We start from the raw sequence: 7,084 nt of genomic DNA on the forward strand, positions 1-7,084 counted from the left end.
GCACAATACGCCTTGATGGCCTTTACAAAACAGGTGCTTATATTTTCAGTTATTAACTTATAGAATAGATGATCTTGTGATTTTATCAAAACACTTCTCATAGTCAACAAAACAACAATACAGTTTCATATTTGAGGAAAGTTTTTTTGCTATAATTGAATGTAAAATATACACACAATCAATCGTAGACTTTCCTTTTTGAAATCCAAATTGATTTTCGATAATTTATACATAATTATATATAATTTATATATAATTTTTAACTACTCCACATTGTTAGTCTATTAAGTAATATTTGAGAATATATTTTCGAAAGAATATTAATGAGAGTTATTCCTCTATAATTCTTTGGTTCGTCTACATTTCCCCCCTTAAAAACAGTACTATTATACCATCCCCAAAGGATCTGGGGTATTCTCCTGTAGAAAAGATGCGATTGAATAGTTTCGATAGAAATGGTGATATATCTGTAAATATAGTTTTATAAATTTCCACGACTATTCCATCCAAACCGCTACTTTTATTATTGTTTTGGAAAAAAACAGCTACTTTAATTTCTGCCAATGTTATTTCTTTGTCAAGATACTCATCGCTAATGTTTGTTCTTAATTATTGGTTTTCATTATAGTCTGAAGTACTATATAATGTTTTGAAATGGTCATATAAGTCTGACGCATTTAAATTCTCAGATTTGAGTTGACTTTTTTTTATATTGGCTTTTAATTTTATTCCAAAATTCCTTGGGTTTTGATTTTCTCAGGTTTGCCAAAATTTCTTTTTCTTTTATATTAAATTTAGTCTTATGTTTTCTTTTCAACCTATTGTAGCAAGACTTTGCTTCAATGTATTCATGTCGTAAGTTGGCACATGTTTTATTACGAACAAATTTATTTCTAGCCTTTTTAAAATGAGCTCTAGCATTAAAACATTCTGCATTAAAGCACGGCTTTTTGTTTGGGTGTAATTTTCTTGTAGTTATATTATTTTGTTTTTTTTGGCAGACATACACGATGACGAATCTTGAATTATCTGTATGAACGAATTCGTTATACCGTCAATATTTATATTAGTGTTTAATTGTTCTACTAGTAAAGACAATTGATCACTTTTTAGTAACAAATTTCTTTTAAGTTTCTCATTTTTTGATGGATTCCATTTGATTTTATTATCATTATTAGTAATAATATTATCATTGGTATTATTTTTCTCAACCCGCTTATTAAAAGAGAAAACGATCCCTGAATGTTCGGAAAATTCGTTTGGATCAAGTATTTGAAAGTCCGAGACATGTATGATATCCTGAGGCTTAAGTATTAAATAATCCACTACGCTTGATCCATTCATTGAATGAAATGTATATTCGCCAACACCGTGATCGCTGTGCAGCCGACCATTACCAATAATATAAGATGTGGACTGACATAACTCGATCAGGCGTTTACCGTGTGTATCTAGCACGTGATCTTTTGAATCACGTGGTGAAATGTGAACATAATCTGACAGCTGATTATCATTGTCAATATACCTGTCAAATGTAAGGTAATCTATAACATTAAAATAGTAGAACTACTGAGAGATGACCGTTATTCAGAAAAAATCCCCGTTTATGTCCGCATACAACAGTTTTACCCATTGAAACTTCGACATTTAATTATGCACTGGTGATCAAAGCTGTTAGAAGCTTTCTCGAAATCGAGTAGTCCCGATTTATTTGAGTTTTTCAAATAGTAAATAACCTCTTGTATAATTATCTATGTATCTTCCCTTTATAAATCCATTTTGATTTGGTGTTATCTTATCGATTTTTTGTAGGCCAGTAAGTGATTGGGATTTAAATGAATAGAAAATAGACTTTACGAATTCAATTTTTAAGATATCCCAGAGGCCACACCAAATTGATATTTCGTTCCGCGGATTTACCGCTCCTATTTTTTTGAAAATGTAAAAAAAAATATATTATTTTTTTTGTGCGCCCGCACCTATTTTGGTCGCCAAGCATATTTTTTTCAGGTAATAATTTATTAAAAGGCTAAAACTAATCAAGTATAATTTTTCTACGCTAGTTTTCGTGTTTTTGTAAAGGGAAGTTAACCGATGCGTAGTGTTTTTATACTGTATATCGATCGGTTTAGCATGGGTTTCAATAAATTCAATCAAAATGGCGGCTTCCGGTATAAACAATGTGGCTCGAAGTTTAGAAATTAAATCTTATTTTTGACAATAAAGATGTTTTGAGCATGCTTGAAGTCATTGTTGATCGTCTCATGCACTAAACGATCATTATTTAAAGCAATCATTATGCAATAAAGCATGTGTATCTGAGAGTGGTAGCGATTATATTGCGTAATTAGTGACTCGTTTTGAATGGAAATCGGACAAGTCAACTTAACTGGAACATAAATCATTGTTTGGTCCAAATTGATGTATCAAGCTCATTTTTTTATCAAATTCTGACTAAACAACAGTTTGGAACAGATATCTTTTCACAAATAGCGATATAAACACTGGTCTGGATATACCTCAACATAAGTAAGCCTAAGTTTATCACGTTATATTTTGTTTTTATTTGCAGCATAATCCGGGATTGTAATGCACTTGTCAATTGTAACCACTGCCTCGCCCAACCCTCGCCCTTGTTCTAGGGGTATAGTGGGGACAGCAGAGGCAATGGGCTGTGTTTTTACCTTTTAGGTGGCCTCGCAGTGCCTAGTGAATGTGGTTTTGTCTTCATACTGAAAAATGTCGGGAATGGGCCTCACATAGGTATTCGGGGTTTCGGGACCATTTGTTACCAGCAGTGTGTCCCTGCAGGTCGGGTATTTTACCCGGGTTTTGAGAGACCGGAAGTCAAAGTCCCCGCTATTCCGGACTGGGGGTTGCATATGATGTTAAACTGATTCAGACAGATTTATATAAGTCGTTTCAAACTTTTTACTAAAAGCAGGGTTATTTGTTATTATGAATGATCGTCATATTAAAGTACGTTTTAATTATATAAGAAATTAAATTTATCCATATAATGTTTGTACTAAACACGGATGAATAAATAGTGTGCATTCCGACATTATCCTAATGTCCATTAGAGGTTCAGTTCAAGATGGCATTACGGTATTAGCCATGTAATACAACTCGGGAAACATCGGGTAACATCGACATATATCGCCACTCGCCGTAAGAGATCGCGACGAACATCGGGCGTATTCGGCCTGTACCGGATGTTGCTATTTTTAGAAACAGAAGGTATTTCCCGGCTATTCATAGGTCAATAATGGAATTTCTACATCGTAGGATTTGGAAACATTGTGATGTTTTTCTCATGAATATACGTTTAAAATAAATAAACACTAAAAGTACACGCTGACAGTTAATTACGATACATCTAATAATTTGAGTCATTACAGTAAAACATGGATTATAAGTGAAACATACGGGTAAGAGAAGATTTTCTCTCGAAAAAACGAACTGTCAACAATCGGCATGGAACTGGGATATTCGTATCAAAGGGCTCAGAATGTAAGTATCCTTGAGCAGTTTTGTACGTTGATGTGTTCAAAAACGTTTGTTTTTTAATTTATCTTTGGAATTCTTAAATCATTTTTATTAGCTAAATGTTTAGACAGCATGTTCATATTTTACATGTACTTATGTACATGTTACATATTTTTATATGTACTTATGTACATAACTTATGTTTAAGATATGATATCAGTATGTAATTTTTAAATTGATTGTTTTATCTTAGAAAAATATAAGAATTAAAATTTTGTTTAAAAATGATGTGTTTTGGTACGTGACCTATTTCTAACATACCACAATACATGTACATACCCGTTATTTACAAAATGCATATTTTCAAAATTAACCTGTGAAAAAAAGTTGTATGTGGTTTGGGGCTTGAAGCCGCATCTGCTAGGACACTATTGACATTCATTGGCTTGGTGTAGGTCTCGATAAAACCCCATACTGTTGTGAATCATTATCAACCATATGCACAACAACTACACATTTGTGCCTACCAACCCTTACTCTTGGCTAAAACAGATATTAGTGCAGAATGTATAATACTTGTGCATTTGTATTTTACGGTGGTAGTTTCTGCTGGTTGATAATTAGAAGTCTAATTTCTTCCAGGCAGGAAAATGACTGAATATTACTTAGTCAACAACACTGGGTTATGAAGAATTCCAGTCTGCATAAATACTATGTTGGATCCTTGAGAGCGGATTTGACAGCCATGTCCATCCTCAAGGCAGTCGCATCTGATCGAGATGATGTGAGTATTTCATATAAAACATATTTGACTTGGTTTTTGTTTTTATAAACCTACTGTATTCAATAATCAAGTGGTGGTGGTGGTGGTGGTGGTGGTGATGATGATAATGATGATGATGATGATGATGATGATGGTGATAATGATGATGATGATGATGAATTTTATTGATAAATTTAATAATTTTCTTTATATATATACATGTATATATCAGCTTGTTGTTGTTTTTTTCAAAATAATGTCGAGAAATATTAAACTGTTTATATTTTATTTTGTATATGTATTGCAGTATAATTATCTATACTAATTAGTTAGAAAGGCTTTAAAGTACAACTTTTTTCCTTTACAGCACTTAACATTCTTGATGGGTAAAGTACCTGAAGGTGCATGAAAACCAAATCAGCATTGACTCAGCATTGAGTAGTTATCATCTGTGCACACACTACAAGTACAAAGCATGGGAACCGACCAAACTTCAAATGTTGAAGAGTGAAGAATTATTGTGAAAAAAAATAATTGTTTGAATACCAATGACAAAATAAAACAGATATACATCAAATTACCTACAGAGATTGTTTACATGTTATAATATTAAAAAAAAACATTAGTTGAGAACTTTCACTCTGATATTTTTGGAGGGGCGAGCCCACTTATTGTTCTTGTTTCTTCACATATATTAGTTTAAAAGTACACTCATTTGTTTTAAACTCTGTATTCTGAGTTAGTATCATAAGTAAAATTCATTTATTTGAAAGAGTACATTTTATGAATAAGTCCAATTAAGCTTTATAAATTTTTAAAAGAAAAAGGTTGATTTTTAAGTATTTTATTAGCTATAAAAATGTATGGTAACATGACATTATGTATATTTTCTTCAAAACTGGACGGTAAACTATCATAAATTGTCTTTTAAATTGTTCAATAGACATCATAGATAATATCTAAAATGATTTCAGCAGCTTGCCTTATAGTTAACTATTTTTTATAAATTTTATAAAACTGCTATATATTTTCAAACATCGAAAAACTGCTCTTTTCCGAAGAATCATGAGATCAATCAAAATGATTTTTTTCCATGTGTATCAATAATGTGTTCGTTTGAACTTAAGTTTTCTGTTTACCGAAGTTTATTTTACCAGAAACTGTTGTGTTTATTTCATAATCTCTGATAATGCGAAAAAAAAAAATATAGACAAAATATTTACTTGTCGCTCTTTGTAGCCCTTGGAGTTTGGGGGTGGGTGTAATGAAACATAAATAACTTTTTTAATTCACGGTAAAAAATCTTCAAAATTTGGATAAAAGTCCCATAGTGTACCATGATTATAACTATGTTGTCGGTTAAAGCTTTTAAAAAAGTGTGTATTACGCGGTTAATACCTTAAAATGGATTTAAGGGCAATTATTTTGAACAATCTTTCTTATTTATATTGAATATAAGGAAAAATATATTTTTCGCTCTTCGCTCGCTTCGGTTTTTATGAAAACTGACAAAAAAAATTTTTTTTTATTTTTTTCTCTCGCTCGCTCCAATTTTTTTGGCAAAAATCCGAGGAACTAAACATATTAATTTGGTGTGGCCACTGAGTGCTAAATAAATTCGACTCAAATCCATTAGATCCAGGAGTTTTATTTACACTCATTTCGCTTAAGGCATTTGTACATTCATGTTCACTTAAAAAACATTCACACTTTTTCCCCATAGTTAACTTTTGTCGCGGGAGCTTGAAATTTATATCTCTATATTGTTTGGGTTTTTTTGTTTGTTTTTAAGATTTTCTTAGAAACTTCTCTGTTCTCTTAAAATATAATTTATGTTCGTTACTACTGTATGATTTGATTTAAATTTAAATCTTGTTTTCTGTTCGTTATGACGTTTTTAAAGATAAGCAAAACAGTGACTGTTTTTCTCGTTAAATTCTACGTGTTGAGCTTTTGAACGCAATATCATTCCGTTGATTTTTGCTTACGTTGTGCATACTAAATTATAGAAACTTTCAACCGTGACTTTTGTGACACTCTTCTCTGGACAGTTTACTTGGTGTTTAAAGGTTTTAGGGGCTCCAATCGCGCCACAACTGGAAATATATCAACACGTCAATTTTTTTGAAATTATGTTTTAAATTTATCACACGCTGTTTAAACAGATACTTTTACTACCTATTCCTTAGTTAAATCCAAGCCTTACAATGTGCTGTTCGTCTAGGCTGGAACGACCATGCAAAATAGTGACATATTTCATATAAAACTGCTAAGCAATTTATGGATAATACTTATCAATTAATTCATGTTCATATTATCTTTCTAACATAAACAATATTATGTATGCCATAACTCGCTGCTGTAAATCTCTTGTATTACATTTCGACAAGATTTCTGCATCCAAGCGGCGGATCACATACGACCTTATTATCATGGAAGTCAAATAGACTAATTTTATTTGCATGTAGAATATAAGCTTTTTATTTATACTTAGATATGAAGCTATATCCTACAATAATTGTATAAATATTTTGACACCATATGCTATAATTTTGAACTGTACTATTATTGTATGTATATAATATTATTTATGTTCTATGTCTATCAATGTTTGTATATATTATGAATATCTCCAGCCATGGGGGAAATAAAGATGTTGAGTTGAGTTGAGTATACAGTTAGCCACAAAATTGTATGTAACAATCAGCATGATCCTTGTGGATGTATTAATCAACCGTGATTCAGTACGGTTACCCATTACCTTTACATAATATACCTAAATATTGACAACATTATTGTTATTTTAATAAACATTCTCACAATACTAATGTT

This window comes from Mya arenaria, chromosome 3 (genome assembly GCF_026914265.1).
Source record: "Mya arenaria isolate MELC-2E11 chromosome 3, ASM2691426v1".
Lineage (NCBI taxonomy): Eukaryota > Metazoa > Mollusca > Bivalvia > Myida > Myidae > Mya > Mya arenaria.